Source organism: Podarcis cretensis (assembly GCF_951804945.1).
Source record: "Podarcis cretensis genome assembly, chromosome: Z".
Taxonomy (NCBI): domain Eukaryota; kingdom Metazoa; phylum Chordata; class Lepidosauria; order Squamata; family Lacertidae; genus Podarcis; species Podarcis cretensis.
Window position 1 is genome coordinate 35,983,902 of NC_137184.1, and position 25,340 is coordinate 36,009,241.

Below are 25,340 nucleotides of genomic sequence, written 5' to 3' on the forward strand. Positions count from 1 at the left end.
GTGGAAGACAGGAATGCCTGGCGTGCTCTGGTCCAGGGGATCACGAAGAGTCAGACACAACTAAACGACTAAACAACAACAACAAGAAGAAGATTGCAGTTACTTGGCTGGGTGCAATTTTCATTGCCACCACCACTTTCTCTTGGGGGATGAAGCACTGTGCAACTGTGAGACATGAGGCGGCTGTATCTGTATGCTTCTTTATTCCTCCCTCAAAAGCAGCAAGAAAAAGAAGTCTGGTGAGCAAGCTACTCTGCTAAATGAACAGTTTGTCCCAGAAAGGAGCTTTCTGTCCATTGTGACATAGAAAAAGCCTTCTGACAAAACTCCAGCTGGTTTTACAACATTCTCCCACATTGCAAGGAGGCAGGTGATTATCATATGATGTTCACTCATGAGCACATAGAAGGATAGAAAGCTTTCTTATATTGAGTCATCCAGATGGAGCTATTGCCACTGCCAATCAGTGGTTCTCCAAGGTATCAGAGATCCCTACCTAGAGACAGCCCTACCTAGAGACATCAGGGATCGAACCTGGGACCTTCTGTATGAAAAGAAGGTGCTACCCCAGAAGCCAGGTAGTTTTTCTTAACTGTCTTTGCTTTTGCTTTTGTGGATCTGTTGACCTTTTGGTCCATACCTGCTCCTTGATACTTGGATTTGACCAGCAGTAGTGTTTATACCCATGCAAGGGAGAATGGTAGCTCCAGGAAAAGCTATGTCCCAGTAACTTGTGTTGCATCATTTAGAATTATTGACTTTCAGAAGACCCCACAAATATTCTGGTAGTAAACTCCTAGCGTAGTGTTAAGTGCATCCATCTGTCTTTTCCTACCTTCAGACTGACTCCCACATTATAGCATTGCTGTGATTGCATATATAAGCAGAGAAAGGTGGTAATTGTTAGGAAAGCTTTTGTTAAATGTTTATCAGTAGGAAAGCAGAAATGCCCAACGCTTTTAATTGCACAGTGATTTTATTATTCAAATGATGGAATTTGCCGAGAACAGCTGCATTTTGTAATCTAACCAGCTCTTAAATAGTGCTTCTGATTTGTGGGTATTATATTATTTGACTGCAGAAGGCTAACTGCACTCAGATTCTTGTGCACATAGTAAGATTTTAAATTGGGGAGTTTGGCAATCAATACTGCAGCGTGTTTTTGAAAGAGGCCTTTGTGAAATTTAATGACCACAACTGTATTTAGAAAACCAATTCCCAGCATTAAATCAAGCTTAATGTTCTAGTCTTTCAGCACGCAAGAATAGTGAGGCTTATCATGAAATTAGTTATAGCTTTGCTATACTTTTTTAAAGAGGAGGAGGAGGAGGAGGAGGAGGAGGAATCCTTCTTATCCTACTGTCCTGCCATTCAGAAGGTATAGGGATTTTTATTATTTCTTTTGTTCTTCTTTGTCCATCCTTCACCTCTGAGACCCAGAATGCGTTCCATAGATTTAATTTAAGTTACAGTTAAATACACAATTAAAAACATCAGCCACACTACTACATTGCAGAAGGGAGGGTGACACCAGGAACTTATATTTCTCATCTACCTTCAAAGGCATGAGCAAAGAGATGTGTTTTCTTAACCTGCTGGTGTTAATGCACAACAATAGTGCCAAGTACACTTTGGAAGGGAGGGAGTTTCAAAGCCTGGGGGCCACCATAGAGAAGGTCCTTTCATGTGCCAGCATCCTACAGACCTCAGAGGGCACCAACACTTCTAATAGGACCTCCCCTGCCAATCTTAACACTCAGACATATATGTTTGGGAGGAGGTGCTCTTTCAGATATTTGGAGCCCTGGCACTATATAGCTATGTAGGGATCAGTGAATTTTTCAATTTCAATTTCTTTCCATTTCTCATTTTTCCCCAGTGTTAAATTCAGTTCTTCCCATTTCTACACCTGTTTGCAATTCTTTTTTAAAAAATGCATGAAAATTTATCAGCATTTTAGTGTGTATTTCTGCTACTAACCACTTTTTTATTTACAATTTCCCTTCGATATGCACAATTTTTTTGCATATCAAAGTTCCCTAATATATAGATTTTTGTGCTTATTACTTGGCAAGAGATTTTCAGTGCAAAATTTGGGTAAATGCAGATTTCAAAGGATAGCTTTGTTTTGGTTTGCATGTTGTTCTTGGAAACTGTGAATTGGAAAAGTTTGCCTTTAAATGAAAACTGAGTTAGAATTCTCCCCCATTCCCAAGCATAGCTGTGCTTTACCAAAACAACAACCCCAGAACTGATCAGTGCTCCTTGGGAAATTTTGTGGGCAGCCTCACTTCCTGCAAAGCTCATGGACCTAGAGAAACATAAAAAGTACGTAGGAAAACACAGCTAAACAATTCTTTGTTGGACCCATGATCTGACTTGGAGGGGGTGGAGATTATTTACATTGCCTTTCAACTTGAAAGTGGGGGACAGACCCACACAAACAACCCCCAATTCACATTGTTGTGCAGCATTCACACAGAGTAATTGCAACCCCCTAGTATAAGCATTGCAAAATGTTCCTACTTGCAGCTTCAAATTTCACCAGCTGGAGCCAGAGACTCCAGTTTCTATCTCTTTTTTTAAAATAAAAAAATAGAGTGCTCTAATTACACAAATATTTTCTTGTACAGGCAAAAAAGTAATCAATTTGACATTAATTGCCTCTTCCCCCCCTTCCCCTTTGGCAGCTGGCCCCTGTAAATGCAACCAAATCCTGTACTTTCAGAACTCTGCTCGTCAGTTGATTTGATGGTTAAAATGATAATTGGTATGAAAAGAATAGAGCAGCACTTGTGGGTAGGAGACTACCCTGGGGAATTTGAAGCCAAAGCAGAACAATGATTTTATATTTTTCCTTTTGTTGAGTTTTCATTGTCTAAGTGAGGTGCACATAAGAGAAAAGCGGCAAGAGAGCCCAGGAATGCAAACACTCATTTTGTTCATTTCAGAGAGTCAAACGGCAAATAGGAAATTGCAAATCTGCAAGCTGTCTAAATTCTTACAATTCCCACATTGCAAAAAAAAGGAATTAACTGACAACTGTAAGGCACCCATTGTCTCAAACAAGGCAATCCAGCAACCAGTCTTGGGCACCAAACTGTCTGAACAAATTGTGGTGGGTTATGAAAACATGGATTTGCCGCCATAAATCTCTGAGAGCCTTGAATGCCATCTGTACAGTCTACACCTTCTTTATCAATTGACAGATGACATGTGGGGACTAACAGGAGCAGAGGAAGCTGCCTTATATCAGGTGTGGCTGTCTAGCTAGCTGAAGCCAGATCAGAGTAAGGCCACAACTTTACTGGCCTCATTCTGATCTGATCTCTAGCTTTTGTTCACATTCCTTGACGGGTAAAATTTGGACCAAGCAACATCCAGAGAAAATGTATTGATGTCAACAATTATTTTTAAAAGTCAGTGGTGGCTTTGCTGCATGAGAATTGGTCTGTGTCTGTAGTGGGCAATATCTGCCAGCAATATCTGCCTTTGAGAGCTTGATCAAATATTAAAAGGAAGGTGTGTAGCTCAGTGGTAGGGCTTAGTGGTAACATAAGCAGAAGTTCCCATGTTCAGTGCCTGGTATCTATAGGTAAATCTGAGAATAATCCCTTTCTGAAGATCCTGGAGATGTGCTGGGGGAAGAAAAATACTGATATAGGTAGACCAATGGTAACAGCTTCCCACATGCTTTCCTATTGCTCAAATGTAATATTATTTTTAATCATTTGGTTTATTTTTAGCACATAGTACACAGCTTACCAAATACCAAACAATAAATAAATAAATAAATTCCAAGATTGGTTCCAATTGATTACAAACATTTCATAAACAATATGTCATTTCCCTCTGAAATTATAATCTATTATTTCGCTCAAGTGGAATAATAATGCTGTAAGAAAACTAAATTTATCTCAGGCGCCTCAGCAGGTTGATTCTTTGTTATCCATTAATTGTTAATGGCAGTGTTCCATTGAGTCTCTGCCAGTTCTACCAACCTCGGGTTTCTCAAGTGATGTTGTAGCATTCAACATAGATGTTAATTAAACATAAAAACAAGATATTTTAGCCTAATCAGTCATCTAAATGAAGTATAGTTTGGCTCAGATTGCCTATTTTTGTTTTTAAACTGTAATCCCCCCACCTTACCATATATTTTATCTAAGTGTGACTCACTAATTTGGAGGAACTGAAGGCCTAGTTTGCAAACTGAAGATCAAGCAGAATGTATCTGGAGGACAGCAGCCAGATGGTGAAAGGTCTAGAAACCATAATCCTATGCAGAATGGCCAAAAGAGTTGGTTATGTTTATCTTTGAAAAGAGAAAATTAAGCAGGGACATGATAGTGGTCTCCAAATATTTGAAGGATTCCCATGCATAAGATGGATCAGACTTGTTCTTTGTTGTTCCTGGAGGCAGAACTAGATAGAACCAATTGCTGAAAACTGCGGGGAAGCAGGTTTTGGCTAAGCATCAGCAGACAATGATAAGAACTAGTTGATAGTGGAACAGATTGGGTTGGTAGGTGGTGGACTTTTCTTCACTGGAGGCTGGGTAGCCATCCATTGGGGACTGCTATAGTTTAGGAGTGGGAAATCACCAGCCAAATGCATCTGGCTTTTGCATGGCTGCAATGTAACCTACTGTACAAAGAGAAGACTCACATCCATTGCTTTACCCATTTCTGGCTCTGGCCCAAACCATCACTGGCAAATTGCACCTGGAATGTAAGAGTCTGCTGAATCAGGCCACTGGACTATCTAGTCCAATATCCTGTTATCACAGTAGCCAACCAGATGTCTGCAACCAGGTCTCAAGCATAAGAGCCCTCCTCTGTTCAGTGTTTTCTAGCAACTGGTGTTCAGAGGCATTACTGCCTCTGACTGTAGAGTCAGAGCTATCATGGCTAGCAGTGCTTGATAATCTTATTCTCCATGAACTTGTCTAATCCTCTTTTAAAGCCACCCAAGTTGGTGGCCATCACAGCTTCATGTGGGAGCAAGTTCCATAGTTTAGCTATGTGCTGCATGTAGAAGTGCTTTATTTTATCTGTCTTCCAACATTCAATATCATTGGGTGTCTACTAGTTCTAGCATCATGAGAGAGGGAGAAAAACTTTTCTGCATCCACTTTCGAGTAGCTACACATCAGCCACGAAATCTTACTGAGTTGGAAAGGATCTGCAAAGAGGAGTGGGACAAACTCCTGAGATGTGTGCAAACCTGGTGGCTGTTGAAATTGCAGTAGCCCGTGCACAGCGGAATGATGAGGAGTACGTGCCACATACTCTATATTACTTTGTTTACACTTCAAAGCTGGTAGATTACAGAAAAACATCTTGCCTCTGCCGGAGCAGAGAAAGCATCCTCTCTCCTCTAAAGCACAGAGAGAACAACCACTGAGAACAGTGAAAAACAGGAAACCAGTGTACGACACATCCAGTCTCCTTTCCCGTGAGAAACTCCAACAGCAATTGACTGTGGAATGTAAACACCTGTCTCGTGACAAGCACTTTCGCTGCACAGTGAAGAGAGCAGAAACCAACATCCTCCCCCTTTCTGTGAACATCACTGGGCAGCGTGTTCGTACAATATCAGTACAAACCCAACTTCTGCACATAGGTACAGTGTTGATCCCTTGATACAATCTTGGACAATACATCAGCAGGAATTTCATTACCTGGCATATAGGACACCGTTACGAGTCCCTTCTGAATACGTTCCCTAGCATGTTGCAACTTCAATTGCAAGTGCTTCGTGCTTTGCTTACAACCTTCAGAATTCAGCAAAGCCAAACATGCTTTGTTGTCCTGGTAAACCTTGATTGGACATTTGACAGGAATTTTCATGTCTTTGCACAATTGTAACAACCATTCACAATCTTTAAGTGAATAAGACAGTGCATTCAGTTCAGCTTCACAAGTACTTAAGCTAACTGTTGTTTGCTTCTTGCATGACCAATCAAATAGACCCTGATTGTACATATAGCAAACTCCAGACGTACTTTTCCTGTCTGTAGTGTCACTTCCAAAACTTGCATCTGCAAATATCTCAAGACCACCAGACTTCTGATTGTTAAATCTCAGTCTGTAATGCATAGTGCCTTTCGTATAGCGCGCTATACGTTTCAGAGCTTTCCAATCCTTAACAGTAGGATTGTTGACTTGTCTGCTTAGTAAATTACAGCTAACAGCAATGTCTGGTCTTGAACATCTGGCAATGAAGTTTAGCTTGCCTAGCACACTTCTGTACAGTGTAGTGTCAGAAAATGCTTTTTCAGTGTCATCTACCTGATAACCTGTTGTCATCGGTGTGTCTACAGGGTTAGCATCCATCAGGTTTAGTTTGCTTAACACATCAGCAATTTTCCGTGACTGGTGTACTAGAATGTTACCATCTTGATCTCTCTCTATTTCAAGAGATAGGTAGTTGTTTACCTCACCAAGATCTTTCATGTCAAAGTGTTCTTTCAGTTGAGCTAGGGCGTTATTGTACATTGTGACATCATCCCAAAAGAATAAAAGATCATCAACATAAAACAAACAATACAGTTTCTTTTGCCCCTCCTCTTTGACAAATACACATGGATCAGCTTTCCCTTGCTTAAAACCTAGAGAAAACAAAACTTCAGTGATTTTTGTGTGCCAACACCGTGCACTTTGTTTGAGACCATAAAGGGACTTTTTCAGAGCACAAACAAATCCCTGTTTTACCTGTACGCCATCAGGTGGAAGCATATAAAGAGATTCACCTAGAGATCCGTACAGAAAAGCTGTATTCACATCGTGGTGACTAATGTGTAAATTCTCCTCTGCAGCTAGCTTGAGCATAAGCCTAATGCTCTCATACCTCACTGTGGGTGAGTAGGTCTCGTGATAGTCTTCACCTGGTACCTGTGCAAAACCTCTGGCTACCAATCTGGCTTTGTGTCTGACTATCTTGCCATTTTGATCAGTCTTCGCTTTGAAGACCCATTTGCTTCCAAGCAGTTTCATTCCTGGAACTACTGGAACAAGTTCCCATGTTTTGTTCCTTTCCAAGGAATCAAGCTCAGCCTTCATGGCATTTAACCATGGCTCAGCTTCCTTTGAATCCAAATCCTGGATTTCTTGGAAACTTGAAGGTTCAAATACCTTCTTGGAGCTTTTAACAGCTGTTACTGCTATCTTGGCAAACTCATCAGCAAATCTCTTTGGAGGTTTGCCTTTTGTGGCTCTTTGTGACCTATGAATTAGCCTTAAGTCTTCAACACTCTCCTCTTCCTTCTTAGGAGAAAAGTGACCTATTGTGAACAATGGTTCTCTCCAATTCTTGATCAGAGCTTTCAGAGGGTCGCATAGAGGCTTTCGCACTCTTGAAATCCTCTGAATCACCCGATTCAGTTTCAGACTCAGAATCAGAACCTTCATCAGTGCGTGTGGGTTGTTGCGGTTGCTTTTGACTATCCTCAGTCTCATCACTGTCATCAGGATAACATTGGAAAATTCCCACATTCTCCCCCCACCTGGCATTGTACTCAACACTTCTTGTGAGCTTAATTGTCTTAGAGTCAGTCATCATTATTCTGTAAGAACCTTTCTGATAACCTAGAAAGATACCATGCAAACCACGCTTGTCTAACTTGGAGCTTTGTGGTGAGTGAACCCACATGTCAGAACCAAAAATTTTCATGTGTTTGATGTATGGCTTCTTGCCAAACATCTTCTCATAGGGGATACAACCAATCGCTGGAGACAACCTGCGATTATAACTGTAGGTAAAACACGAGAGAGATTCAGCCCAATAACTCTCTGGAAGATTGGCATCATGCAGCAAGGTTTTTAACCCTTGAAGCAATGTTTGATTTGCCCTCTCGCACAGTCCATTCTGCCATGGCGAGCGAGGACTAGACAAATCGTGTTGAATTCCTTTCTCAGTCAGAAAAGCTTCAAACTGCTGAGAAGTGAATTCCCCCCCACGATCAGTGAAAAGAATTTTTATCTTCTTACCATGCACATTTTCCAACCAAGCACAGAATTCCATGAACCTTGGAAAAGCCTCTGATTTCTGCTTGAGATTGTACACATAAATATACCTGGAAAATGCATCAATGAGAACCATGAAGTACCTGTTTCCACCCAAAGAGGGCGCTAGTGGTCCAACCAAATCAGCATGAACAACCTGGTATGGTTCTGTAGCTTGCCTACTAGACACCTTACCTTTCGCAGCCATTTTCACCTTGTTTGCTGTGCATGCCTTGCACTTCATGTGGTACCTGCAGGGTTTAATAGTCATACCTTCAACCAAGGCAGGCATTTTAGATACTGCCTCAAAATTCAAATGACCAAATTTTCGATGAAAATCATGAATACATTCTGCATGCAAACTTTTGTTAGAACCTGCAATGCAACAAGTGTCATCCTGCACAACATCATCATAATATAAAACATACAAACGATCAACATATTCAGCATGCAATACATAATCATTTTTCTTTGTGATGATGCACCTTTTGTTCTTAAAGGAAACGTCAATTTTCCGCTCATTCAGCTGTCCAACGCTGAGCAGATTATGTTTGGCATCTGGTACGTAAAGCACATCTTTTATCGATAAGTCCAAACTGTGAAGAACAACAGTTCCGTAGCCTTTACTGGGGATTGTGTGGTCATCCGCCTGGTGAATCGCACCTTCCTGCGGTGTAAAAGACACGAACAGTCACTTATCGTTGCACATGTGGTGGGTTGCCGCTGAATCAATAACGAAGAAAGATCTAGACGTCTTCTGGACCTTTGCAACCTTTGAAGCGAAGCGTGAGACCATTGCCTTGTGCTGCGTTGTCCTGGACACCGGACCTTTGCCTTTGCTCTGGCCTCTTCCACGCGATGAGCTTCCGCTGCGCTGCTCTGTCTTGGCCCTGGGATATTTGCATTCCCTCTTCATATGGCCTAGACGTCCACACGAGTAGCATTTCACTGCCTTCAAAGCTTTGGCGCCATCTGGTGGTTCCACTGCACTATGGGATGACGTCTGTGAAGACTCCCCCTTACCCATGCAGCTATCACCCTGGCGGTCTGCTTCATTCTGAATCACGGCAGTATCACAGGCTACTCTGAGCTGAGCATGTGGCTGATTGGCATCAGATTCCCCACGTGCATCAGCCAGCCTTCTGCAGCTAGCCATCATGACTCTGGCATTAGCCTTCTGCATCATCTCTGCTGCTTTAAATCAAGCTGCTTTATACAAGCTGCGTCTCTGCTGCTTCAAGCCTCATTCCAAAGGCAAGTTCAAAAGTGCTTTCTCTCTGCTGCCTTAAATCAAGCTACGTCACTGTTTTCTGCAGCTGCTTTATTCCAAAAGCACTTTGAAAAGTTACTTTCGGTTTCCCCCAGCATAGGAGCTTGTTCCTTTGAGCCTTTGCCTGTGCCCGGCAAAATGGCCTTAAAAGTTCAAAGTCCAGCCATAAAGCCATTAATTAGGAGACGGCAGGCTGCCCGGAGCATGAGCAACATACCTCTCATCAATCATCCTGACGCGCAGAGATATCGTCCGATCCGTCCCTCTGCTTTCCTTTGCATTCTTTGCCGGCACTCCGAAGTCCATCCGTCACTTTGACTGCGTTGTTCTGGGCCCATAACCAGGAATGTTGAAATTGCAGTAGCCCGTGCACAGCGGAATGATGAGGAGTACGTGCCACATACTCTATATTACTTTATTTACACTTCAAAGCTGGTAGATTACAGAAAAACATCTTGCCTCTGCCGGAGCAGAGAAAGCATCCTCTCTCCTCTAAAGCATGGAGAGAACAACCACTGAGAACAGTGAAAAACAGGAAACCAGTGTACGTCACATCCAGTCTCCTTTCCCGTGAGAAACTCCAACAGCAATTGACTGTGGAATGTAAACACCTGTCTCGTGATAAGCACTTTCGCTGCACAGTGAAGAGAGCAGAAACCAACAGTGGCCACCTACAAGAAACGTCTGACCTCTGTAATTGCCAACAAGGGTTTTGCCATCAAGTACTAAGTCACCTTTGGCAAAGGGATCAAATACTTATTTCGCTCATTATAATGCACATCAATCTCTGAATTTTGTCTTCTGGGTTTCTGGGGTTTTTCCTGTTGTTATTCTGTCTCTCACAGCTACAATAAACCTACCATTAAAATTATGGACTGGTCATTTCTTCGTCAGAGGGCAAACAGGCAAATTTAGCAGGGGATCAAATACTTTTCCCCCACACTGTAACTTCGAGCCCTGGCAGATGATTTTATAACTTCAGAATTATGGGCAGGCTTGATATGGAAAAAACAATGACAACTCCAACATCAGGGTATAATTATTTTTTGTTGGGTAGGAGATTCCATTGCATCAATGGGCATTCCCCTCTCAAGCCACGTATCAGCTTAGTTGGAGGATGAGGAAGTCTGATTTTCCTCCAGTCTGTGGTGTAGTGAGGTTTGACCCTATAGATGCGGCAGGAAGTTACCTTATGGTGGACTTTCCAAATGAAAAGAAGAAAACATAAACAAGTACTTAAAAGTGAAAATCTCAACTTTGCAGAGTAGACTCATTTGGAACTTGATATTACCATATGGCTGGGGAGCCAACAATATCCTCCAGATATAGGTAGACTGTATCTCCCACAATCTTTTGTCATTTGCCATCCTGGCTTGGATTGATGGGAGTTGCAGTTCAGCAGCATCTGAAGGGCTGACTAACTCCCTCTGCTACATGGCTACCATGCAGTTCATTGATTAATTGTTCTGAAGAGGATTAACAAGGTCCAATCACCATTTTGCGCAAAGATGGCAGAGGGAATAAAGGCAGAGAACGTTTGAATTGTCACTTCAATATGGAAATTCTGTGCACAGTTTCGGGCCTTGTGGTATGTGTTCAAAATGGTAATTATTTTCACCTTTTTTTTGTCCTTCCAGTAAATATTTGCTCAATAAGGTAATTACATCCCAAAGTGTAGGATTTTGAGTTTTCAACAAAAGGTATCTACAGAATGTATTTAAGCAAGCAATAAGCTGCCTTTCCAGTGGTGAAACTTCTAATAAATATGCCAGTTGCGTATAAGGGAAGTGGAAAATTAATAATGAAGATCTGACTTATTAAAATCTATTATTCTGAAGGGGAGAAAAAGAAATTGAAAAGAATGAGTGTTTAATAGAAGAGGAGGGAAAGCTCCCACACTCTGCTGTTCCCTTGTGTCTTAGTTCTATTCTAGAGTAAATTATGAGAGAGAGACAATAAAATAACTGACAAATTAAAACATTCCATTTTTGTTTTTTTTAAAGTGCCACTACTTTGTATATAGGTGAGGGTCTACATAATGTAGAAAGCCATCTCCTTCTCTTGTTGTATTCCAAAATTTCTTAAAGGCTGAAAGACTAGAATTAAAAAGACAATGTATCCAATCCACCTTTTCACATAAAAGCAGTGCATTTTGGCAGACTAGTTTTTCTACAATCCATTAGTCCCCATTCACAGCAATTCCCTTTAGTATTATACATTTACTTTGTTGAACCTCTTTCCAGACTTAGGCAGGCATCTTGTAAACATTAACCTGGGAGTAGGGTTATTTGTGCATGCTGGGACATTCCTTTGAGTAGAGATTGTTCTTGGTGTTTGCAAAATCCGTTTTTCTCTTTACATAGGAAAGTCTACCCAGCTAGGAAACTTGGCATGCATTTTAATATGTAATTTTATTTCCTAATATATATTCTACAAAGTAGTGATTTCCTTTAAATGTTGGTTGTCGGCTTGCTTTTAACATATGATTTTATCAGGGTTTTAAATTTACATTGTTATGCACTACCTCAGTCTCCAAGTGGTCTGAGATTCCAGGGGTTTCAGGTGGCTTACCCAGGATTCATGTTTCCTTTTGGAAAATGAGGCACACCAGAGACTGTAGTGTCTTTATGATATATGGTTTATTTACACATGGATTCCAAAACAGACATCAACCATGGCTCTGACTTTCTGCAGCTTGCTGACTTACAGCCTGCAACCATTTCCCTCCAGCTCACATCATCCCCAACTGCAGTCCTAAACTCTTCTCTGCTTTGCCTCTGCTAACTATTTCTATGCTCAAGGAAGGGCCCCACCTCTCTGCCAATTGGCACAGAGTCTTCACTTTCTTAATAACCTATTACCTTCCCTTTGTTCCCTTATAATGACCCATATCTCAGGTGATCTCTTGAGGAAGCTGGCCTGACATATTTTAACATAAGCTGAATCCAGGGGTTTAGTGTCCAACACCCACTTTAATACTGCAATATTCATTCATTCAACCTTCATTGGCATAATTACTGCAATCACTGATTAAATTCTAACATTTACTGCATCCAGGAATTTAGGGGAGACTGGTACCCCTTGACTCATAACAATATTTTGTTTAGAGGTTTTGATAACTAGGCAGTAGATAAATCGTGTTAATTAAAATAAAATAGAGGTTTAGTTCTGTGTCGTAAGATGACTTTCTTCACAACAAACAAACATATGCATAATGGAGAAGGAAAACTCTGATCCTAAACATCCACTGCCCTGCAGCTGTAGTCATTCATGCAATAGGCTTCGGGAATAACCCCTGAGGAACAAGGTGTACCTTGTGCCTTGCAGGACATCGTTTTTTTTTTTGGGGGGGGGGAGTCTCAGGAATAAATTTTACACAAATCCACTGTGGGAGGCAGCACTTATGAGTTATAAGCTCAACCTCATCAGCCCAAAGGGACTCTTCATACTGCTCTGTAAGATAGCTTACCTAAGCTCCACCATATGATTGCATCCTTCCATGAGAACATGTGTGGCACCATCCAGTATGATAGCTCAACCTTGGACACCTTCCAATATAAAGAACAGTGTGAAACAGGGCTTTGTCCTCAAACCAACTCTCTTTGGCATACTCTTCTTCTCCCTGTTGCTCTCATATGCCTTCAGCCTTAAGACAGTGTGCATATCCATTTCAGGAGAGACAGGGGCTTGTTCAACTTGGCACACCTCCATGCCAAGGCAAAAATATGGCTTGTGCTTATCTGAAACATGTTGTTTTCAGTAGACAAAGCCTTGACAGCACATACTGAGGGAGCTCTATAGAGTCTCAGCAACCATTTTGCCCAAGCCTGCATGGAGTATTATCAGGACTTTGGCAGCAATCCACACATCAGCACTGGTGACCACATCCTTGAGGTGGTAGATGGTTTTGTCTACCTGGGCTCCACTATAACCAGCAACCTTTCCATGGACACTGAGTTGGACAAACGTATTAGCAAGACAGCTACAGCAATGGCTCACTTCTCCAGAAGAGTATGAGAGAATGTGATGCTAATGACCAATACTAAGATGAAGGCCTACAAGGCTTGTGTATTGAGTATGCTGTTTTATGGAAGTGAGATGTGGGCAACTTACACCTGCCAGGAGCACTGTGTCCATGCCTTGTGTTAGGAAGACTTTGGGCATTACATGGCCTGCCAGAGTCTCAAACAAAGATGTGCTTGCCCAAGTCCACATTTTCACATTACAGTGCACCCCTGTTTTAGGGATTTCTATGCTGGCTTGCCATGTTCACAGAATGGAAGATGGCAGGGTCTCCAAGGACATGCTCTACAGGGAGCTGGCTTCATGCACTAGGCCTGGTAGGAAACCAACTCTGTACTACAAATATGCCTGCAAGCCTGACATGAACGCTAGTAACATGTGGGGATCCCTTGGAGACGATCATAGTGCCTGGAGACAATCAGTCAGGTCATGTATCCACAGCAGTGACCAGCTGGGAGGAGCACAGAAAGAAGAATTGCCATGTTGCATCTGCATCAGCACAACCAGACACCTTCATCTACCACACCTGCAACAAAACATGTTTCTCCCATATCAGTCTCTAAAGCCACAGCAGGCGCTATAACTCTCTAATGGTTTGACTTCACTCCTGAAGGTGCACTCTTCCATTGTTTCCTGAGACAGATGGATGCCAGCCAAGGCAGTGGGAGCCAATGTAGTGCTGTCCAGGTATTGTTTGACTCCAGGACTCAGTATCTTTGAGTATTGGCTCCCTTAGCTGGGGCTGATGGGAATTAAATTTCTGGAGGGCACCATATTAACCACATCTGCTTTAAGGAACAAAATAGCAGTATATAAATTGCCACAGGCATGAAGCAAACTGGGTGACTTTTGATCATTCTAAATACTCTTTTGTTCAACTGCTAGTGCACTTTCCTCTCTTCTCCTTTAATTCCTTAAATGAGCAGTAAGGTTTGTTCTGTAAAATCCATAAATCAGCTATTACAGTCAGGTTATTTATGATTAGGCAAGGGTTCATCAATCAGTTTCAGTGTCTGAAACAGCCCTTATTTTCAGTAGTTTCTTGTGATGTTTCCATTACAAGGCAATATATAGGTCTAGAAAAGAATGATACTGATGTCGAAGTAGGGCTTGGACATCTGGACAACTGTGAATAATGGCATTGACTCTGCACTTAGTTGAGATAATTTCTGCTAATGCAGAAGAAAGATAAAGCTATACAAAGCAGATGTTACATCACTACCAAACATAAAATTCAGCTGAGATGGGAGTGGCAAAATTACTGTTATCAGATTCACGAATGCACTCACAGCTCTCAATGTGTTGATTCTAAGGATGGAGATAGATTCAGTTCTATGCACATTTTCATTTGAACCTGTCATGTCCACAGAATGGAATATGGCAGGATCCCCAAGGGCATGCTCTACAGGGAACTGGCTTCAGGAAGTGGTACAAAAGTTCTATTTGTTAAACTTAACTTCTTCAACCTGATTACCCAAATTCAGAATATATGCAGGATCCTTCTTATGTTAAGAGTAGGGATGAATGTATCAGTCAATTTCAGTTTCTTTCAGTTTCTCATTTTTTCCAGTTTTAAGGTCATCACATTTCCACAGCGATTTGCATTAAAACCACCACCACCACCAGCACCAAAAATCTGCAAAAAGTTTAGTGCATATTTGCCCTACCAAACTTTTTGTATACATTGTTGCCTGATATTCATCCCCCCAAGCAATTTATCCTAATATGCATCTTTTATGTTTTGATAGTAATACACACAATTTTCTGCACACTTCCCCCTATATATTTGTAAACAGTATTTCTTTGGACAGCTGCATTGCTAAATTTGAAGACCAACAAATCTTGAAAGATAGCAGTGTTGTGGTTCACATATTGGCTTAAGAAATATGAATTAAATCTTTTTTTTATTAAGAAACAATGAGAATCAAATTTCTCCCCATCTCTTTTAACACTTTTATTTTCAAATATAGCCATATCCCAACAGACAGAAGCTGCATTGTCCCACAGGATCCTACTACCAAGCATAATCTTCACAGCCTTTGTTCCTGAGAGCCTCTTTGTCTCTTAATGCTCCATTTGACCCATCCTCAGCTCCTTACCTCCCAGAATGGTCCTTGCTAGCTTACTTGCAACTGCCCTTTATACAACTAATTATCCTCACCATTGCCTCCTTTCCAAAGGCTATTGTTTGAAGGATTCCATTTGCTATTCTCCTATCATATGGCCTCCAGCTAAGTTGCTTCATACATTGGCAGGAGCAGGTTCTGAAGAGAAATAAGAGGTTGAAAGATTTCAAGCACAACAGCAGATAATCTGTGGGGGAGGGGAGATTCACTGCAAATAATCTTGCACTCAGTGGGTGATTGTTTATTTTCAGCCTTGTTGAATGTGAATGAATTTTTCATCTTAAAAATGCTTCTATCACAGCAGTGCTTTGTTATTGTTGACCAAGATCCTTGTCCTTTCTTGGAAGCAAACAAAATACACGATAAAAGGTAACTGTCCAGACTGCATGGCTGAAGTGTTAACAACCCCACCACCACCCCTTGTTAGCATCCACAATTCTACTAAGCATGACTGCAGAAGACTCAGAGGGAATGCAACCAGGAGTGAATGGTGAAGTGGGGCAACAACACTTACCTGTCCTCCTGGTAAGTGCTCACCAGGATGGAGTGTGGGGGAGGCAAGGCAGTGGTGATGTCACAATATACAGATACTCTGATAGAGCCGATACAATGCTTCTGCTGGTGTATTTGAATGATTCTGTACTTTCCATCACCTTTCCCATCCTTAGTTGAGATTCCTGCATTGCAGGGGGTCAGACTAGACAGCCTTTGGGAGTGCCTTCCAACTATGGTTCTATGATCCCACTGTCCCTTCCAGTAAGCGTTAGTGACCCCACTACTGAATAAACCTGTAGTCCTGTTGCTCACAAAGTGAGGAATTTATGGGACATCTTGTAGCGTACAGAGAGTAGGATACTCTCTGTTTTAGAGTCTTTTAACTTCAGAGGAGTTCTTCTCTTTGTACAGACTTTGTAATCTTGTGTAAGTCAATGCATTTTTTACACATCGTTAGTTTGTTCGACAATCAATAGATAGAGATTTATGCAGCAGCTTGTAGCTTGTATCAATGTAAATAGAAATTGACTTAAAATCCTACGAAATAATAATTCCTACTTGTGTTGTTGTTTCACAAAACACAAATATAAAAGCCTTTTCAGCATGTAGCAAGACAAACATCCAAGCTTCCTATGTTTTTGGCAAACCCTTCCACATTCTTAATAGATTTGAATGGTTTATTGTCAGACTCCTGTGAAGATGCAGGCATTGGCTGGCACAAAAGCACTCTGTATAACCAGCAAGGCCACATCTTGTTAGTTAGTAAGGAAAAAAATATAATTTATAGAAAGAAAAATTCCCTGGATGTCAATATCCATATTTGGGTCAAGTACTCTTTGCTGAGAGAACCCCAGCAGAATCTCACAAAATATGCAGCAAAGTACAGTGTGGAAATATTGGCAGTTAGGCATTTAAAATTTGCCCTTCAAAGTTATTATTAGTATAAGAACACAAAAATAGCTTGTAAGAGCCATGCTGCTTGAGCTTGGAACAACTAGCTCAGACCTCCTCACATGGTGAACTTCTTGGGTAGACTGAAGGAGAGCAATAGGCTTGATTATCTTCCTCCAAAAATGAAAGGGAGTGACTTAGCTACGCCTGGCAGGACAGCTTATTCTATGGCACTAACCCCTTCATATATTCATATTGGTTACAAGAGCCTGGTTACTCCACACATCTCTGGCTTGATTAGATCAGCTTTTGATGCTCAAAAACTCATTAAGAAATTTCATGCATTTGAATGGAAGACTTGAAGGGCCACATTATTTCTGAGTCAAGAAATGGGATGCCAGTGCATCCCTTTGACTCACTATGAACCCCATATGACATGATGTTTATACTGAACATTCTTTCATAGATAGATAGATAGATAGATAGATAGGCAGACAGATAGATATGTAGATATGCTGCCTTCATAGTTAAGTAACTATGAAGCTTTCCAGTATGAAACCCATCTCCCTTGCTAAACACATTCTAGACTGGGGTGGAGAACCTCAATCCCAGGAGCCATATACACCCCTCCATACCTGACTCAGAATTCTCTCTGGGCCACACTCCTTTCTGCAGGCCATACCCCTCGCTGACCTGGCTTCATACATTTTTGCCTGTCTGAAATGTGTCCTTGAATTCTAATAATCTATGTCTGCATGGAGGATAGCGAAAGGTGTGTGTAGAGACAGACCAATAAAATTTACATTTATTGTTCCACCCACTTTTGCCTCTGGCCCTGCCTACTACTGGTATGTGGTTCCCAGAAAATTTCACAGATTTAATTCAACACTTGAGCTGGAAAAATGTTTTACCCTCCAGCTTCTGCAGAGTCATGCATTTTGGATTTAAAACGATGAAATCTAGTATGTATTTTGGTACCTGGAAAATGTCAGCTGATTCCTGTAGATGTGAGAGAGAAGGAAATAATTTCCTTGCATGAAAAAGTGCATGTGTGTGAGAGAAATTTCTTTCCCCTAATAGGTGTAAATTTTAGCTTTATGTAGTTTCAAATGGGACATCAATATTATTATTTTTTGCCACCCATAATGTGAAAGGCAAGTAGGTGATAATAACATCAGCTGCAACAGCATGTTGTTGCTGATGGCTAGAACAAAACATGGTTTCTTTTCTCCTTTCCCCACCCTACGCAAGATTAACTTTTATGCACTAATTTGATGGAACACTGCAGCACAGAGAGAACAACATCTAAAACAAAGTGCCTATACATATGCAGTTTTGTTTTACTGTGTCTGTCATTAAATCTGGGGAGAACCCTGCAGAACCTAGTGCCCTACATTGCCTGACAAACATTTGAGAGTTTGGAGGAAATTGAAAAATACTTCAGAATATGATGAGTTCTGCTGGATCAGTTCAGTACAATCTGCTGCCAACAGTGACTAGCCAGATGGTTCTGGGAAGTTCACCAGCACGAGATGAAGATGCCGTATTTTTTGCTCTATAAGACTCACTAAAAAGTAAGGGGAAATGTGTGTGCGTCTTATGGAGCGAATGCAGGCTGTGCAGCTATCCCAGAAGCCAGAACAGCAAGAGGGATGGCTGCTTTCACTGCGCACCGATCCCTCTTGCTGTTCTGGCTTCTGAGATTCAGAATATTTTTTTTCCTGTTTTCCTCCTCCAAAAACTAGGTGCGTCTTGTGGTCTGGTGTGTCTTATAGAGCGAAAAATACGGTAACTGCCCACTGTTGCCCCAGGATTGCAATCTAAGCTATTTTGTTCATTTGTCTTTTTTGTTTGTTTCTTTTTTAAAAAGTGAGCCTACCTAATTCACACCTTATGAGAAGTACATTTAGTAAAATGGTAAGGAAATGTGGCTATCAACCCCAAAATTTCTAGTTCAAGCCTGACAAGACAACATCTTCCACAGCTTCAAGCTGCCTTCCACTGAGTACATTTAGTTCTGCTTCACCTTCCCTGATTAGCAACTGATCTTCAAAGTTTCTGACAAAGCTCTTTTCACTCCTGCTACTAGCAATCGTTTTAACTGGAGATACTAGCAACTGAACTTAGAACCATTTGCATTTAATGCATCTGGTCTGCCACTAATCCATGTACCCTTCATTCACATGTTGAGAAACTTTAGGGATGCTTGTAGTTGAGTTGCTAACATATTTTCTTTAAATTGTTGAGCTGTTCATTACTAAGGGCAGAACTGAACTGAAAGGATATATGAAATCAGCTCTCACTTTCTTTAGTATTCATAGGTTTCTCGTCAAATGGAATTGCAGACACTAATAGAATAATGTTCTTCTGTCTTCAAAGTAAGAGGCTAATTTTCAGGCATGAAGGTGGTTGATAATGCATGAACATCTGTCTGTTTGTCTACCTTGGATATTACTTCGGGTGGAATTAATTCTGCGGCCTTTTTGTAATACAGATGGAGGAATAAAGCATATGCATAGGGTTGCAAGAGACCCATTTCCATTATTTTGTCACTGCTTTTTGCATACTTACATTTCCCCCTCTGTAATTGAGCAAATACGGTGTTATCACACGTCCACAAGCCTCTGTGCTTACTTTCATCTGCTCTGTGCTCATTGCTGTTCTGTGCTCACTTGAACATCTGCTATATCCCACCCCAGAGGAAGCTGCATTTTTGCAGTGGGTAGAATGATTCTTGTACATTAAGCCCAGACCTCCAAGCACTCTGTCAATGCATAGCCCATTTTACACAATAGAATGTGTGGTGGAAAGAGTTCATTGAGGATCAGGCTGATATCTTGCAGGCAGCATAGGGATCCTTGCAAGGTAGAAGGAATATATATATATATATATATATATATATATATATATAATAATTACTTGCAACTGAAGCAATCATTATGTTGTAAATGTGCATAGCCCCCAAAGAATATTTTGATTTTTATCTGTGCTGCAATAAGAATTTGAACCAGAGTGTTTCAGAAGATGATAATTATGTGATTTTGTTTGCTTATCTTGCTGCAAAAAGTTGAGATTTGTGTTTTTGATAAAAGTGCTCTAAAAGAGAACAATGATACATTGGGTCTCATATTGAAAAGGCTTTTTTTTAAAAAAAAATGCTTCAGAAGAGGGAGAACTAAAGCCCAAAGGGGATGCCAAGTGGGACAGATGTGCTATGCTAGCTTCCCAGCAAGTGGGTCCCTGTTGCCTACCAGTACAAAGAGGGGCAAGGTGATGGAGAAGTCAATGTGCGAAGCTTGCTGAACCCCTGGTTTCCCAAGCAACAGTGACCCACCTGCTGGGAAGCCAACATAGCAGCTTCACCAAGCAAACCAATTCTGCCTAAAGCCCTATTCAGCCATTACATTCCCTTATGTGTAATGCTCTCACTAATGGGGCATTAAGGGGTCAAAAGTAGGAGCCACAGAAAAATGGTGGAGAACATTTCTATTTGCAAAGATGCTTTTTCTAGGAGGAGGTAGGTAAGAAACATGTCTCAGAAAAATACAATTTATTTAAAGAAATGTTGGCTCAGTTCTATTCGATTTAATGTTGGTCTTCATTTTCATTGAGTGCAGGGCTAAAAATATCTAGTAGCCATGATAGCTCTGTTTCACCTCCTCTATAGGAGGTAGTATGTCTCCATCAGCTGCTGGGAATGGAGAGAATTGTGGCATTCGGGTTCTGTTTGTGTACATCCTATAGACATCTGATTGACCAGGGTGAGATCTGGGTGCTGGATGAGATAGTCCTTTGGCCTGATCCAGCAGGCTCTCCTTATACTCACTGCTGCCATTTCAACACTATTGTAGGGAGGAAATGGTGAAGAAATTTCTGTAAAGTGGATTTTTTTGGGGATAGGGAGTGAGAAAAAAAATGAAATATAAAACATCTTCTAAGAGGTTTTGGCTCAACTCTAATTTTTTATCTTCATTTTTAACTTTATATCCTCCTGAAGGTTCTGTGATTTTATCAAGCAGGTATGCAACCTTTTGTTTATTTGTAAAGTGGAGCAGGACTATTTTATCTGGTAGATTAATGGCATTCTGCATGGTGGGGAGCATGTGAGTTGTTGTTGTTGTTAGTATATGAGTTGAGTATGTGAGACCACCCCCTTCTAATCTCTGCTCTATTAATAATATCAGAGATGATACCTACTTCAGAAATCTATTTCTCCTATTGTACACTGTTGCTTAGATACAACGGATGGTTAGAAGTACATTGAATGGGGACAAGAAGAAGAAAAACAAGAACATTCAATATAAAGTCCAGCTGACATGCAAAATCCCCCTTCTCCATCCTTGATAGACTTTCAGATTAATAAGTCTGAGTCATCAAGACATGTAAATGCTCCCAGCAAGAGGTTTAAAAAATGGCTAGCACAAACCCGGGGTAACTTTTAACTCATCCTTCTTCCTGTTGTGATTCCACCTTCCTACTTGTAGTAAGCTTTTTTATTTTTGTTTTTACTCTGACCTACTCCCCAAAGTCAGAAATGCCTTTTTCAGGCATTCTACTTACGTGCAAAACCAACATATGTATTGGGAGAGCAGACATGAGTGTGTTAGCCCCTGTCATCATCACCATCTATAAACTGGAGGGCAAACTTTTGAACTTCATGACTTAGGACCTTGATTTTCCATGGTTCTAAAAAAGGCTATGGAGTCTCCATGAGTTTAAGAGACGTCCAATCCAAGATGATCATCCTCCAAGCAGTTATGATGCAAGTCTACTTTCCACCCTGGGCAAGACAAACTACTTGCACACACCCACCCCACAATGGCTAACTTCAGTCCCCCCCCCCCCAAAAAAGCACAAAACTTGAAACTTCTAAATTTATTTTAAATTGCAAAAATACGTAATACAACAATGTTTGATTATCTTTCTCAAATATGAAAGAAAATGTTTCAGTGTACAAATTATTTTGAATAATCTTGTGAATTGTTTTCTTAAAATTTAAGTATCTTAAAAGTTTCAATTTCAGGCACATTAGAAAACTCCCTTTGTGTGCCTTCTTCAAATTTGTTTGGGTAGGTTTTTTAGGGCAAAGGAACATTCTTCAAGGGCAAGTGCTCACAACTGTAACCCAATAACCTTCTAATAATATTAGTTTCCTAACATCATTTTCCAAATAACGATTTATTGAACAGATTTATGTATTGTTCTCACAAGGAAGAAAATGTTACCATTGTAAACAAACTTACACAGATGTATATTCCAGTTTACTTTTAAACCAAATTAATGTTCCTTTTGGATCCTTTAATATTGTAATTACAGAATGTCATATGTGTTTTATTTCATCTCTGTGTATCTTTCAATAGTTATTAACACAGATGTGCTTCATTTATTGAGCCCCAGATTTTAACTTACACACTCCCATTTCAGCTTGGTTAATACCCATTTTTATTTTTATTTTGTTATTGTTCTCCAAATCTCAGAACTCATCACTGAGTCAGCTAATTTGCCCCTGGTTGGCAATTAATTCATGAATATGAGATGCACAGACATTCTAATAACTTTCCATATTCTAACTCATGTCATGGTGAGAATGCCTTGATACTACACAGAGAATAACTCAGGGACGGGGAATCAAAAGTTGTTTGACTGCAATGCCCATCATCCCTGACCACCAAACATACTGGCTGTGACTAATGGGAGATGGAGTCCCACAACCTATGGAGGGCCACAGGTTCCCCATCCCTGGTAAGACTGAATAGCCATAGCTTAGTGATGTTTGGTGGTAATTAGTAGGACTTTCAGAATTTACCCAGACATGTAAATTTTGACATGTTTGAATATTTTAGTTATTAATTTTAATAATATTTTAAAAATTTAGCTGTTTTATTGATTATTTTAATATTTATTATAAACTGTTTGGAGGTTTTACTACAACCAAGAGGTGTATAAATTTGCATAAAGGGGAAAAAAATAAACAGTGGTAGAGGAAATGGTTAAAAAGACTCCCATCTGAAACACTAGAGAGCCTATGCCAATCAGAGTAGATTGACTATATAAATTCTATAATTCGCACACCCTAGATTAAACTTGGAGAATTAGCACTCCTGGCAGATAACTGATACCCATTTCCCTTCCCTTCCAGCCAAGGCCAGCCCACCCTTGAGACAAGGTGAAGCAACTACCTCTGGGGCAGCAGGTTCTGCTGCCAATCTTTTTCTCCCCCCCCCCCTGCCTTTGATCCTGATGTAGACCTTCCCTCACCCTCTCTTCCTTGGTCGGGAGGGGGGCACCATTTTGTAGATCACCTCGTGTTTCAAAATCCAGCTATAAGCAGGGGACTTTCAGTGATGCCACACCCAGATTTTGAAACTGCCTGTCTAGGTAGACACATTTTGTCACCTCATTACAGCATTTAGTCCTCTTTAGGAAGACTTTTGGCCTTTAGATGCTGGCTAGTTGAGACTGAGCAAGATGGCCTAATGGCCTGATTTGCTGTCAGGCTGATTCCTATATTTCTATGATAGATTATTGTTATGGTTTCTACAAAGTGAATAGTAAATAGTTGTGAGATGGTGAATTGTTTGCACTCTGGCTGAAATATGTAGGGGCATGTTTACCACATGGATTATGAATCTGCCTGGCAACTGAGAATGTCATGGGGCAATGTGGGAAATGGGAGGAAAAAATGTGTCTGAAATGGGCTTAGTTTAAAATTAGGCCTGACGTTGAACTAAGTGGATCATGTTGATATTATCCATAAATCAGTCTAACATTCAGCAGTTGCCCCAAGCAAATGTGAATTAAAAGTGCGCTGAAACTGTGTGCTTTATTTATTATTCAAGAAGGGGTTTTTGTGTGTGTGTGTGGAAGGGGTTATATAAGCCTCTATACCATTGCAGATAGGAAGCCTACAAACAGGGTATGAAGGCGATACCTCCACTCTCTTGTTTATTTCCCGGTAATTAGTATCCAATGGCATATTTTACATGCAGATTGAATTTCCCAACACAAACCCTTATATGAAAATTTGGCCTGAGCTGTTGTCAGTTTGCTTTTCTTTGAGCTCTTCAGCCTTTAACTTGCTTCTCATAATTCAGATGGATACTTCCTTACTTCCTATTTATCTCTTTCCCCCATCCTGATGCATGACACTTTTTAATATATTTGTGCGTTTAAAAAATAAATTTAAAAAATCAATGTCTTTTATTTGACAACCCCTTGCTGTGTTCTTTGTTATAAATCTAGATTGAAGCTTTAATTGATGCAGGGTATTGTGGCCAAATAAAATATAATGAAAACATTGATAGAGCTGGTTAGGTGGAGGTTATTAGCATCCGTTTTAAAATATTAATTGACCTGGCAGGAGGCCTGATAGAATGAAAGAGTAAAGAGGGAAAATATGGTTTGAAACATTCAATGGCAGATGTATTACATATAACAGATAGCTATAACAGATAGCTTCAATAGGACAACCATGTTAATTTTCTCCTTGAGTGAAAGGCCAATGACTTCAAAAAGCCCGTGTTCCTACAGCAATAAAAGTTCTAAATCTCTTGGGACAAATATTTTCTTTCCTAACGAAGACACATTAGGTCACTCAGTGGGGAAAGGAGCATTTTAGTATAATGGAGAAAAATATATATTGAACATGACAGGTTCTATGCAGGGTTTATAGCCTTAATCTTCTGAATATGAGAGGATATAGGAATATGGGAATAGGATTGTTTCCAGCTAAACTAGATGAGGATGATATGGCCCTCCAGATGTCGTTGACTATAACTGCCATCATCACCGGTCATACTTGCTGGGGCAAGACCCAGGCAGCCACAGATCCCTAAACCTGCTCTAAAGGAAGCATTTAGAACTGAGTTTTTAAATAAAGGGTGGCTCTAATATGATATTGGGAGAAACAATATACCTGGCCCAGGATGATGAGTAAGGGGAAATCTGGCCCTTATGATTGATTGGGTGGTGTAAAGTTTTCTTCCAGAAATTTCTATGCTGTCGTCAGCAACTCACAACAATTTCCCCCATCTGAAATTCCCCATTTGAGAAATTCAACACTTTAGCATGTTGTCAGGTTAACATTTGTGATGTTTTCAAGGCTACCTATGATCTAGTGTCAGTCCTTGGAGGACAAACCAAACACTCCACAAGGCAATGACCTTGAGGACCAGACAGAGGCCCCTGAATCAGATGCTGAGGATCCCCTTGAGGGGTCCTTTGGGGTGATACTTTTTGAATAACTCCTGACAGAGAAGAAGATGCCCCCCCCAAGTCCTCAAGAGTGTCAGTGTCAAAAGCTTCAGGTATAGCCTATTGATGTAGTACGTGCATATATTCACCAGTCTCTTGTGAGTCTCTTGTGAGTAAGCAGTCTCTATATACTTTAACTGCCAGTGGTTCTGGTTAGAGTATGGTTAGGGAAGCCAGAGTATACAAGACCTCCCTCTCAAGCCTTTGAGACAGCAGATATCTTTGGGCCCTTCTAGTACTTTTTCGAGACTACAGATATCTCTGGGCCCTTCTAGT